This window comes from Malaclemys terrapin, chromosome 4 (genome assembly GCF_027887155.1).
Source record: "Malaclemys terrapin pileata isolate rMalTer1 chromosome 4, rMalTer1.hap1, whole genome shotgun sequence".
Taxonomy (NCBI): domain Eukaryota; kingdom Metazoa; phylum Chordata; order Testudines; family Emydidae; genus Malaclemys; species Malaclemys terrapin.
The window spans coordinates 51,041,215-51,055,697 of NC_071508.1; the positions used below are offsets into that span (position 1 = coordinate 51,041,215).

The 14,483-nt window shown below is 35.1% G+C and overlaps 1 protein-coding gene across 7 annotated transcripts in view; it reads left to right on the plus strand.

Moving 5' to 3' along the window:
* The window catches only part of PLEKHA7 (pleckstrin homology domain containing A7), a 285,568-nt gene that overhangs the window by 87,481 nt on the left and 183,604 nt on the right, over nt 1-14,483 (plus strand). For 2 of the 7 annotated variants that reach the window (XM_054025962.1, XM_054025963.1), the window contains exon 1: nt 11,015-11,206. The exons of the other annotated variants lie outside the window; for them this stretch is intronic. The gene's annotated coding sequence lies outside the window, so the exon portion shown is untranslated. Of the gene's footprint in view, nt 1-11,014; nt 11,207-14,483 lie in introns of those variants that run through there. 7 annotated transcript variants of the gene reach the window in all.

Below are 14,483 nucleotides of genomic sequence, written 5' to 3' on the forward strand. Positions count from 1 at the left end.
ATTATGACACTTCAAATTCTTTTACATTCATGTTTATTAGGAAAGACAGCTCTTTCTACATATATTGCAAATGCAAATTGATTAGTCTAGTGACATATTTGAGACTAGAGTCTGTTAATGGGCTTCAGTATGCTGTGCCTTAGGTCGTTAGGTCTTAAATGTTTGATACTCTAGCATTCTACAGAGGAATCCATTACCAGTACCTCTTAACTTTCTCCAAATGCAGCCCTCCTCAGTTTATGGAATTAAACTTCACCTTTTAAGGTGACAGAGTCAAAAGTTGCAGTTAATTGCAGTAGGTTTTGGCAAGTGTCCCTTTGTTGTGGGTTTTGTAAATTGGGGGGGGGGGGACATTTTGTTTTTGGTTGAAGCTGAATTTTCAAGCTCTCCTCTTGGATGGCTTGGGGTTGGGATGTGGGGATTTCCCCCTTTCCTTTATTACCTATTTTTTTTTTTAACAGGAATATTTTGCTTCTAACAACTATTTTAACTTTTAGACTTCAATCATGTGCTCTGCCAGCTAAATATAAATTCTTTTAAAAAATATTTGATGCTTTCAAGGTGAAAAGATCCTACCTTACTTAACCAAGTACCCGACTGTAAGTGCTTGACATTTACAAGTTAACCTCATGCTTGTCTATGAATTTGTTGCCATGAAAATTTGGCTATATAATTAAAACGCTTTTAGAATAATTTTGTTTCCAGAATCATGGTTTCTACTGTATATGTGGGTTTTTAGATCACATCCTTTTCCCAGAGTTAAACTACCAGTTTATTTAAAGGAACAGAGAGATTGTAATTCAAATGTAGGGTAATAAATAATACCACTGACCCCTGGGGAAATTTTGAATTTAAGACCAGTAATTCTTCTGTTTAACATGAAGGATTTACTATTTTCTCAATTTATATTTTCTGTTTACTACTGAAGGATATGGGGATACCCTTTGAGGCTTCATCCTTTGGTGAAAAAAAAACCCACCAGCTGTGGTAATTAGGTGAAGTTGTGACTCTGATTTGTCAATCAGAGCTGGTGTATTTAATTATCCTGCAGAAGATTATGAAGAAGAAAAAATGGAAGGATTTACAGCAAGAGTCTATAGGTAGAAGCCATAACTAATAAAGGGGATAAGTTTTGCTTTAAACTGTTTTGTCTTCATTTGATTTGTTATATGCTGATTATCTGTACTGGGAACATACAGCCTAGAACTTGAGACACTGGTAGTTCTTGTTTCTGCTTTAGCCTGGTAAACATAACCACTCCCTCCCTAGCCATCCATAAATAAATAAATAAAATAACTAATAAATATATCTATGCCTATCTTGGGATTTACCTTGCACTTATGTATCAATGTAACCTGATTTTGTATTACAGAATGGACCTCAGCTGCCCTTCTTACCATAACATAGATAGAATGTCACGGCATACCAAGTATAATATACAAAGATGTACTAGATATGCACATTTTTCTGGTATACCTGGTCTAGTTCAGTGTTGACCAGTTACATATTTCTCTCAGTATTCCTCCTGGCTCTTAGTTTATACAGAATAGACAAATCTAATTTTCCTTCTTTTATTCTCTGCGTGTGTTCTCCAATTTCTTATCCACTTCCAGAAATGGGATAAGTGGCAACGTACCTTCAGCCTGAAGGATTTGTAAGATTCCTTCATTTAACCACTGTGGTGCCTGAATTGAGGAATAGCAAGAATTGGCCTGCTGTCTTAGGGCTTGTCTATAAGAGTAAATTGCACCGGTATAACCTGAACCAGCTTTTAAACCAATATAATTAAAAAGGGCTGCACAACCACTCCTGTTTTGGTTTAGCTTAAACTTATTCCTAGTCAATGTAACCTAAACTGAAATAAGCCACTTGTAAAGCTACATAAGCTTGTCCACACAGCTTTTTGCACTATTTTAAATTCACACCTTAAGTTATGCTGATGACATTTTTTTTTCTAGACAGACTCGTGACAGTAATTTAGTGCTGTGCATCAGTAAGACAAAATGCAGCACCTTTAGTGTCCTCCTACCACAGCTGTATTAGGGGTTTTAAAGTTGTTTTTATTTCTAAGAAGTCTGTTTGAGCTTCTTCCATCTTCGAAGTGATGGTATTGTACTCTTTATAATGCCCAACCATTTTAAAATTTGAGGGAAAATAATTCATCTGAATTTCCTAGAACTTCAGTGAAAGTCTCAATTTGCCAGTTGTTCATGCAGATAGATGTTTACCTTGCTTTTATAAACAAAACCTTTTTCTTGAAAAATCAATTACACTGTGAGTGAGGTGCCTCCACAAACTGAGACAAAATGGCAAAATGTTCTGCCGTCTGACACTGCCCTTGTCTGAGTAAACTCATTTCATATATTGGTCTATGCAGTACTTTGCAGTAGTGTTATTGAGTGAATAAAAAGCTAGTAGATAAACACATAGGTGATAGTATGAGAAAAAGATGGTTTACAACTAATTTAAATACTTTCAAGAGCAGTTCTGATCTCGTTGTTGTGCTTGAACAAGGGGGTGGGTATGTTGCCACTAAAACACAATTCAGGATGGTTTATGCTGCCATCATGAGGATTAAATATGATTAACTTCCTCTCTACAAAGGTGTTTATTCTATCACTTAAAAACAATTCAGTATCATGTAGGTGAAAAGGCAGGTGCTATCATATTTAAAATTTCTCGAACAAATTTGCAGAGTTAATAGCATACTGTGAATTAAATTCACTGCAAGAAGGAATGATTTTGGAATCTTCCAAGCCCTGGCACTTGGAAAATGTCAGGTGAAGTGTAAAAGAGAATACTTGTGTTCATGGCTCTGTGCTGCTGATGCTTTTCTCTCTGTAAAGAGAAACAGCCCAGCTTGCAATAAGCTTTTTTGTGGGGTTTCTAAGAAAAGATGCATAAGAATACCTGTGCATTTTTCCAATTAATAAACAAACAAACTGTGGCACTCAAGTCAGAGAACAAAAATTCTTCCAAAATAACCAACCCACTTAGAGTTTGGATGTAGCATTTGTTTGTATTTCAAAGTATTCTACTTAATGCTTGGGAACTTCAGTAATGGTTGGCAATGGGCAATTAAAAATGGGGAACATAACTACACCTCTACCCCGATATAACGCTGTCCTCAGGAGCCAAAAAAATCTTACCGCGTTATAGATGAAACCGTGTTCTATCAAACTTGCTTTGATCCGCTGGAGCACGCAGCCCCGCCCCCCCAGAGCACTGCGTTACCACATTATATCTGAATTCGTGTTATATCAGGTCACGTTATATCGGGGTAGAGATGTACATTATAGTAATGATTTTGGCATATTTCATCAGAGTATACTAAAATGTTGGGACAAAAATTTAAAAACTATACTAAATATGGGGGTACACAGCAATGGTCTCTGATGTTTGACTAGCATTCTGTTTATACAGTCGCAGTGCACAGTAATACCCCTGGTTGTGTATTTCACAGGTTAATTATTTGTTATGTAATGTGTTATATTTTTGTTCCTTTGAGTGTCCTTTTCCCCTTTGTATTGTAGGTCAGGAATGTGAGAACTGTTTTCTCTACCTTCTTCCCTCCTCTATACTGTTCACATATACATCTGTTTTCCCTTTTAAAATTAAATAATCCTAGAATGCTGTACAGTAACAACCCAAAATCTGTTTATATGGAACCCCACTCTCTCTTTACAAAATAAAACAAACATACAAAAACCCCCAAGCCCCTAGCCAGCCAACCAGACTAATTTCTACATTTGGTTGCTGTTTGGGAATCTCTCTTGTTTCTACATCCTTTTTAGATGAGATGACCAAAACTGAAAACAAATAATTGAAATTTGAACAAATCAACAAATGTAGCATATTTGTGGCCAGTTTCTTTTAAAAAACACAGCCAATGCAATTCTCATGTTTTTAACATTTAATTTTCATTCACTTTCAAACTTGCAAAGGGCTATTATTAAAAGTTACATCAGTTTCTTTGCTGATTATATATTTTTTTTATTATATGGGAGAACAGAATATCCTGTTCCTTCTCCTTTGTGTTTGGCTGCTGACACTGATTTTTACAGAAAATCATGTAATATATTAGTAAGCTTTTTAATTGTGAAAGTTTTGTTTCAGGCCTTGGCTACACTCGGGACTTCACTGCTGTGGCAGCGCTGTGAAGCTTAGTGTAGTCGCGCCGCCAGCGCGCCGCCAGAGCTCTCTCGCAGCGCTGTATGTACTCCATCTCTCCGAGGGGAATAGCTTGCAGCGCTATGAGCGAGCGTGCAGCGCTGCAGGCGCTGATTACACTGGTGCTTTACAGCGCTGCACTCACTGCGCTCGGGGGGGGGGGCGTTTTCACACCCCTGAGCGCAGCAAGTTGCAGCGCTGTACAGCGCCAGTGTAGCCAAGGCCTCAATCTCAGTTTCAAGGTTTTATGTTTCTGACCTCTCAGATTTTCAGCATAAATGATAAGAAAACCTATTTGAGAGAGCTACAGGGAACCCAGATAGTAGATATACCCAGAGCTACTTCTGGAAGATATGCCAGTGATTTGGCCACATGTAATTAGTATGCTTTGTTAGCTACTGCATGTTTGTGCTAGACATACTTTTTAAAATAACTAAACTTGTTTTATTTAATTTGTCTAACTATACATACTTTTGTATCCCATATCATCAATTGCTGCAGAAGATGATGTTGCTGTCTGAGATTAGAGTTGATCCTAATCTAGTCTACTCATCTGTAAGAATGGGGAATTAATTGCTTTGCACTGATTGGCTTGTACTTCTTTTCACACCCCCCCCCCCCCATAACTGACATGTAATTCCGTTAGGGTATATCCATCATCAGAAACTGAGAATGACTGATCAAGTAATTTTTTTTCTTCATTATTTGGTAGATGTTTCAACGTGAAAGAAATTTAACCATTAGACTTTGACAATACCAAAAGTATGACCTAGATTTTGTGTTTTGGTGATGGCTTTTATGGGAGGGGAAGTTGCCTTTCACTCTGCAAGCCCTACTCAATTGGAGAATTAAGTAATGAATTACTGAAGTTATGCGGATTCAGACTACGTATATTCCAAACACTTGCTTCCCTTAATGATGGCATTGAGTCTAAACAATTATAAATGTTTGGTTTTGTTGGTTTTTGTCATGTTTAGTGAAGTTGATGCTTCCATATTAATTTGTGTTACAAAGTTTAACATTACTTTTTTATCTGAGGGTTTGCTCTGATTTCTTGTTTGGGGAAGATGTGCTTTAGCAGATTTTAAAAAAAATTAGTTAGCTAATAGGAGTTAGGGCTTTTGACCAGTCTAGATCTTGCACATTTTATAAAAGAAAACTGGTCTGTGATCAGTTGGACAAACATGTATGTACCATAAACTAATTTAGCTCCCTGTTTAATTTTCCTTTCTCACACAAAACTATTTTGGATTTTTGTGTGAAACACTAGTGCTGAATAAGGCCCCCCATGAATATTAAATGTATAGTAAATTTCTTTGGGTAAAATGCACTTCAATACAGAGGACTCAGCCAAAGCTTAGAAGTTGCTTGAAAGGTTTATATGGCATTTTACATGGTGGCAAGGATTTTGCGTGGCATCTGCAAAATTTATATATGTATGTGTATATGTATGCTTTTTAATTTTCTATATAGAAGCTACATTGGAAGTGCGCAAATGCAAAATATCAAAGGCAGTGAAAAACCTACCTTTTCTTTTCCTTAAAGTATACTTTAAACTAAGCTTTCTTTTAAAAAATGGATGGCTTTTTATTAGGGCTGTCAAGCGATTAAAAAAATTAATCATGATTAATTACACAATTTAAAAAATTAATTGTGATTAATTGCGCTGTTAAACAATAATATAATACTATTTCTTTAATTTTTTTGGTTTTGTACATTCCCAATATATTGATTTCAATTACAACACAGAGTACAGTGCTCACTTTATATTTATTTTTTATTACAAATATTTGTGCTGTAAAAAACAAAAGAAATAGTATTTTTCAATTCACATCATACAAGTACTGTAATGCACTCTCTTTATCATGAAAATTGAACATATAAATGTAGAATTATGTACAAAAAATAACTGCACTTAAAAACAAAATGTAAAACTTTATAGTCTACAAGTCCACTCAGTCTTACTTCTTGTTCAGCCAGTCACTCAGACAAACAAGTTTGTTTACGTTTGCATGGCACTGTTTTAGCCGGCGTCGCAAGATATTTACGTGCCAGATGCGCTCAAGATTCAAATGTCCCTTCATCTTCAACCACCATTCCAGAGGACATGTGTCTATGCTGATGACTGGTTCTGCTCGATAACGATCCAAAGCAATGTGGACCAACGCATGTTCATTTTCATTATCTAAGTCAGATGCCACTGTCTGGTTTGGGCTCTGTAGTTTCCGCATCAGAGTGTTGCTCTTTTAAGACTTCTGAAAGCATGCTCCACACCTCGTCCCTCTCAGATTTTGGAAGGCGCTTCAGATTCTTAAACCTTGGTTTGAGTGCAGTAGCTATCTTTAGAAATCTCACATTGGTACCTTCTTTGCATTTTGTTAAATCTGCAGTGAAAGTGTTCTTAAAAAGAACATGTGCTGGGTCATCATCCGAGACTGCTGTAACATGAAATATATGGCAGAATGCAGGTAAAACAGAGCAGGAGACATACTATTCTCCCCCAAGGACATCAGTCAAAATTTAATTAATGTATTATTTTTTAACGAGCATCATCAGCATGGAAGCATGTTTTCTGGAATGGTGGCCGAAGCATGAAGGGCCTTATGAACGTTTAGCATATCTGGCACGTAAATACCTTGCAATGCTGGCTACAAAAGTGCCATGTGAATGCCTGTTATCACTTTCAGGTAACATTGTAAACAAGAAACCAGCAGCATTATCTCCGGTAAATGTTAACAAATTTGTTTGTCTTAGCGATTGGCTGAACAAAAAGCAGGACTGAGTGGACTTGTAGGCACTAAAGTTTTACGTTGTTTTGTTTTTGAATGCAGTTATGTAACAAAAAAAATGTACATTTTACGATAAGGAGATTGCATTACGGTACCTTTATGAGGTGAATTGAAAAATACTATTTATTTTGTTTATCATATTTACAGTGCAAATATTTGTAATAAAAATAATATAAAGTGAGCACTGTACACTTTGTATTCTGTGTTGTAATTGAAATCAATATATTTGAAAATGTAGAAAAACATCCAAAAATATTTAATAAATTTCTATTTGTATTCTGTTGTTCAACAGTGTGATTAAAACTGATTAATTTTTTTAATCGTGATTCATTTTTTTGAGTTAATGGCATGGGTTAACTGCAGTTAATCGACAGTCCTACTTTTTATTGGAAAAAAGAGAGGACTTCTCAGCTGAGTGATTGTTTTGGTAAGTTTAATGCTAGAGTAAATTTTTACTTGTGTTAGAATCCCCTAAAGACAATAGTTTATAATGAAAACTTCAACTCATTCTAACTATCACAGTAGGAACAACTGCTATAAAACCAAATGAAATTACCACTTGTACTTTCTCAATATTCTGAGGTTATAGAGAATGTTAACTAATCTTCAGTCTATTGTATAATCTTCAAAATAACAGGCTCTAATGTTCTTGGAAATGAGAAAATGCATTGGAATTTCAGTATGTGAGAAGACAGTGCTTTGCTCTCTATTTAGGTTATATTGCTGAAGCTGAAAATATTAGTCTATTCTCAGTTTTAACACTTATGTTCTACATTTGCAGTATAAGCCTAAGACTTGTATTTTTTTTCCATTTTAGAGCATCACCTAGTTTTGTGGGTTGCATATTGTGCACTCAAATGCTATGGTTATGATTCCCTACATTCTTTTGTGTGAAATATTATACGTCAATGCATTGGTTTCTGTTTGAATTTCTGATAAAGTTAATATAACCAAACAAACTGTTTCCTTTCAAATAGGCCTTGATTGTCTGGTAATTTTCTTTGAAGTATAATACAAGAGCTGTGTAGGTTTTGCATTATCTAAGTCTGAGCTTGGTTTATGAATCTTTGGCACAGCTTTTCTCTTAAGAAAAAAATAAGGATCCCAAGGACACTTCTAATGAGGGATCCAGCATTTTGTGTAATTATAATTTTCAGGAAGTATTGTAGGCTGCTTCTCAACCCTTTCCCCTTTGAAAGCATGATTAAAAAATACAATAACAAATAAGGGTAGTTATTTTGATAATGAGAACATCCAGAATTATGGTAGTAAGGATTTTTAAAGATCGGGAAATAAATGAAACACAGGAGTTTTGAAGGGATATAAACTTTTTCACCAGGACATACACCAACCTCTAACTAAGGAAGTTAAGAAGAAATTTTCCCGGTAGACCTGTTAAATATTTTACCACGTCACGGTTTCTTATACTTCCTTCTGCAGTATCTGGTACTGGCTACTGTTGCAGAGAGCCTGCTGGACTAGATGGACCTTTGATCTGATCAAGTAGGCCAAATCCTAAATTTCTAAAATACTAGATGTCAGGGATGGAAGCATAGGGTTAAGAATAGCAGAGAAATGAAAGAGATTGATAGACTGGAGATCACAAAATTGATAGGGTGGCAGAGAGGAAGAGAATGAGAGATGAATAGTGGCAATAAGGGGGAGGGATAGCTCAGTGGTTTGAGCATTGGCCTGCTAAACCCAGGGTTGTGAGTTCAATCCCTGAGGGGGCCATTTAGGGATCTGGGGGCAAAAATCTGTCTGGGAATTGGTCCTGCTTTGAGCAGGGGGTTGGACTAGATGACCTCCAGAGGTCCCTTCCAACCCTGATATTTTATGATTCTATGAATAAAGGGAATTCAGAAAGACTGGAAAGAAAAGTGGCCCGTACAGTGTCCAACATAGTATGTGGAGGAGGCAGTCTACGTCAAATAGGTATATTAATGAAAAGAAGCAATACCTAGCAGAATCACTTGGGTGGTTGTGGGGAAGTTTCTTGGATGTCTATTAAGTTACTATTTCTATGGCTCCATCTTTATCCAATACCAGCTACAGAAACTAATAAGTATGAAATTGTATCTTCTGTAGGTTCAAGAGCTTCATCACTTCTTCCCTCTCCAGAGCGTCCCAAACATTACCTGTGTGAAATGGACAGGATTCTTGGTAGTTTTACCACAGCCCATAATGTGTTTGTAGTTTTGGGAGAGTTTATGACCTTATGGACATTTTGTTTTACTTTTTATAATATTAGTATATACATCCAGAGCACTGGGTTCATTAAATACAAATGTAAATAAAATACTTGATGTTTTCAGGGTTTAGAAACCGTGCATAATGTTTCCTGTGACTTTCAGTATTTCATTTTATGTAGAAGTATATTGATCAGAAATGCACATCTGAAGTGGTGCAACTTCTTTCTGACCTAGCTGTAAAGCTTGTTTTTATCTGTCTAGTTGTTTCCTAATCTGAATATGTCCTTAGGAAAAATAACTTGACATGTTTTTTGATGGACCATCATACCATTATGATGTCAAAGCAGAAAATAAGTTATGATGATATGATTCCAACTCAAAATACAAAATGCTAGAGGAATGTGGAGCCCGCAGTTGATGAGGTTTTACCTTGTGAGCTCCTGCAACTAGATGTCATGTCATTTAAAAAATGTTTTTTGTACAGTGTGGCCCGTTGCTTCTCATTACAGTAAGAACATTCTATATGCTGGTAGGTTTTGATGATAACACTTAGTATTTATATAGGGCTTTATATTTTCAAAGCACATTACTAACCTAAATTCTTACAACTCCCCCATCAGGTAATTTAGGAATTACAGAATCATTTATAAGCATGTGTGTGTATATATAGATACTTTATAAGTATGAGAAATTAATTTTTTCATGTTCTCACTGAGTGAGCAGAAAAAGCAAGAAAAATGTTTGCCAGGATTTCCAGGTCAACTAGTGCAAGATGGCATTTGTTTAGTCGTTGTCTATTGCATTTACTTTCATTAAGTTGAATATACTTTACATAAAATTAAAATACCTGACTTAAAAAAATTATAACATTCTTTGATTCTTGAGAAATTTATCAGGAAACTTTTAGAAACTTAACAGCTTGGCACTACATTTTTTTTCATACAAGCAGAAATCTCATTGCCTGTGTGAGGAGCTGGATGCATTTGAAACATGATTTGATATAAGATATGTCAAGTTGATATGAAATTGGTTTACCATTTTACATATGCAAAGTTAATGCCATTAATTTCAATAAGATTGGGAATGTAGACAAGTTTCAAGGGGGGAAAACAGTAGTGTGAAATGTGGATGCTTTTTTCCAGTGATAGTGGGATGAGGTATTAGAAATTCAGAGAAATCAGCAGTTCTGTCTTAACCTAGAAGTAGACTTGAATCCTTATCCCAAAACTGAAAATTTTTGAGCAGTTTAAAAAAAAAAAAAAAAAAAAAAAGAGAGAGAGAGAGAAATTGAGCTTTGTCCTTTTAATGACTGTGCTTCCCTGCCAAATACTTATTAGTGTGTGCTTGTGATTTACTGACTGTGTGAGTGGTTAATGACTGACTGAAGCTGATGGTTGCAGTAGTTGCTTCTAAAAAGCAGATACTGTTACAAGTAAACAATTATAGGTATGTATTTTGTCACCACATCATTATTCGTCTTGTCTTTGGACAGCTGGAAGTTGTTGGCTGAGACACACTATCAAATTTGGTGTATTCTGTATTTTAGTAGATTTCTGAGAAACCTGCTATTCAAAACTACAAGAAAAATGGTATACTACCCTGTATTAATACTCTGCCTATTCTTTTAATTGAGTTACTAGGACTCTTACTTATACCTTTAAAAGTAAACTGTTTATTTAATGTTATGTTTTTAATAAGTCTGTTTTGTTATGAGAATATCTGTTTTGAAAATTTGTTTTCTTATCTTGAGCAATTAGAACAGCTCACAAAGGATATTTTTGGCATGTACTGTTAACGCTGTTGGCTTCTTACAGCAGTTATATTCCAAGCTTGTTAAAGTTTTTAGAGAAGGGTAGGCTTGGGATTTGTCATTGTGGAGTTTGCTGTGAGGTTGATTGTTGTCCTTTTAGAATTAATATTTTTGCTATTTCCTTTTGTGAAAGTGTGTAAATATTAAATTAGATATTGTTTTGTTAAAGTAATTGGAGAAGGGAGACAGAAGAAATTCAAATGCCTTATGGAATAATTGGATTCATCCAGTGATCTGAAGCTCAGGTATAAAGCTCAATGAAGTTATAAATGCTGCCGGGGAATTAGTTTAGTTATTTCTTATAATTTATCAAACATAGTATTCTCCATATTTGTGCATGTGTCCTTTCCTTTCTACTATTGACTTTTTTCAGAACATCTTATACAGCTTACATTTTTTAATTCACGTGAGATGACACGAGATTTTTCAGTTGCTGTAAGTATGAATCATTGAGTCCTTATGCTTGAGAGGATGCTTCTGAATATTTAGGTCGTGTTATTTATTTATTTATTTTTTAAAAAGACAATAGATTATTCCAGAGTAGAGAAATTTCCCACATCATTGAAACATTTTTTCTTATAGTTGTACTTCGGGAAGATTATAACTTTTTGGTTTCCAGGAATAGCTCTGGGTTTTGCTGCACCAGACTTTTTACATTCTAAAAAAATGTTTAATAGTATGTCTATGTTAAATATATGTGACAAAACACATGTTTTATGTTGCCAATTATTTATTAATTACAAGATTGATTTGTAGTCCATTTGAAGGGGTGACTTATCTTATAAAACACAAACTATTTTAGTATAATAGAATGTTAAAGGATACCAAAGCATTACTTGGGTAATTAATTGTTGTATAGTTTTCTCTCAGATCAAAGAAATATGACCAAGAATACACCAGAAATAATTATCAATTCAGTTCTTAAAGCAGCACAGAATGCAATGGTTAAACAATAGTAAAGGCTTTTCAGGATGGGGCTTGAAATTTTTGATATTTTGGTGAATAAGATAGATTTAACTCAGTTTCCATTTGTGTGCAAAACCATTGTTTTCTCATGTTCAGTTTTATCTATTAAATTAGAATGTTTGATTATGTCATTTAAAGTTCTAAGAATACGAACATGGAACAAATGTAAGCATCATAAATGCAGCCAAATGCCTGTTTAATTAAGCAAAAGAAAAATTTCCTCAGAAAAAGTGAGATGAGGAGCTCTTAGTCAAAACTATATATGCCGTTCTATAGTCTTGAAAGCAAAAGAAAAGAGAGAGAGGAGGAAAAAACCCCAAACAAACAAAAAAGACTCCTGACAGGCCAAGTCCATCCTTGGGGTAAATTTTATTGACTTCAATGGATTTACACTGTGGATGAGTTTGGTCCATTGCTTTTAATGTTCAAATTATAATAGGTTCAGATTACTGTAAACAAAGACATATACACAACTTTAAATATAGGAGTTCTTAAAATACTTTGTCTTTCTAGGGATTAATTTATTAATTTTCCTTTTATCTGAGATTTATTTTCTTCATCCTCAAAATGACCTTCAGCCTGTTCTTATATGCCTGAGCCAAACAGTGGCAATACTAAAAATATTTTATCAAGAATATTTCAGATTGTTTGTAGAACGGATGTTAATTGAATGTCAGCCAGCTCTGTTTAGAAAGTCTTAATAAGGAAAGATTATTTTGAAAGCACTCTCATTATCACTGCATTGACTGAGTTTATTTGTAAGCCTTATCTTTTCCATTACTCCAGTTCTAAGAGGTTTCCTAATACAACATTTAAAATGTTAAAATTTAAAAGCAGAATGAGTGAATTTTGTTCTTAAAACTGCAAACCTCTTCCATAACAATCCAGATATACTATACATTACAGCACAATTTAAAATAAATTGTATATGAGATCATGTTATAACTGTCTTCAACATCTACAAGTCTGATGATGTAGCTCTTATCAGGGTCCTTAACACAAAACACTGGCTTCTAAAAGTAATAAGATATTATGTAAGAATAATGGTCTCTTGAGAAGATAGCCCTTCAGGTTTTCTTGGAGGTCAAAAATAGACTTCAATCTTCCCAAATTACAGCCATATCATGTACATATTATGTATAATGAAATACATTTAGAGGGGCAGGAATGTATGTACAGTAAACAAAGTACAGTTTGGAAACTTAATGTTGTCTTAGGTTGTGTTGAAATATTAAAGGCAGTATTAGTTAATATTGCAGTGTGTGAAAGCAAAGACATAGGTACTTTCTGGTAGTTCAGATATCGGTAACCTTAATCTAGAATAATCAATATGTATATCTGTCCAGTATAAATAGTCCTCATATAGGATAAAGCAGATCAGTCCAATTTCAAGCTGTGCTTGTTTGTATTTGCAAGGGTGTTGGGTGTTATGCTTCCCAAACTCAAAGAATAAAACATTTTTTTTAGTTGAGATAATTTATTTCAGATTTGAAAAAATGAATAAATGAAAATATTTTATGAAGAGAAGCAACAGTGACATGATGCCATATTTTTACAGTGCCTCCACAATGGGACTCCTGTTCTGGGGTCCACCAAAATATATTGAATAAAAATTGTATGACATTTATGATTCTTTTGCCTGTATTCATTCTGGGCCTGTCCAAATTCTGCTGAAGTCTGTAGTCCTAACTTTTCAAACTTGGGCACATTTTTAGCAACCAAATCCTGCTTTCTGAATGCTGAAATGGGCACTTACATGCCTAAAATAAGTATTGGGGGTTCTTGAATGCTAAAAATGCAGATTTGGATGTCTGAAGGTACTGGCATTTGAAAGCTGCAATTGTAAATATGTAAATTATTATCAAACAAGTTGAAACCAGTATGGCAGGTTTTCTTTGAACTCCCAAACGTAAGGTATTACTGAAACTGCATCTCCGCAAGAAGTATAAGACTGTTAATTCAGCTCTTGTTGAACCTCCTTCCATGCTTGGAGACTCTTACACGTATATGTGACATTCCCCAGGGAACAATCTGGACTGTTGAACATACTGCTCTTAATTCTCTATGCTGGTGTGCCTTTTACACTGCTTTGTTGTCAGAACATCCATTCCTGGCCTGCTCACACAGCCTTTAGCATGTAGATTCACTCCCAGCTAAATACATGAGCACTCTGACCAGTCACTTATGAATTTCGAACAGGGCGACAAATGAAGTTTCCCCCACACTTTAATCCAAACTCGCTGGTTAAGATAAAACAATAAGATAAGTTTATTAACTACAGAGAGACAGATTTTAAACGATTACAAGTGGTGATACATTAAAGTCAAGATTGGTTACAGAAGAAAATCAAAGGGTAAAACGCAAGCTAATACCTAACTTAACAAGCTAAGCAAAAAGGTTTTGTCTCACCATACACTGTGGTAAATTTCAGAGGCTGGATCTCCTTTCAGCCTGGGACCCCTCCCCCTTAGTTCAGTTTTTTGAGAGGAGTTGATGTCATGGGGGAGGGATAGTTCAGGGGTTAGAGCATTGGCCTGCTAAACCCCGGGGTTGTGA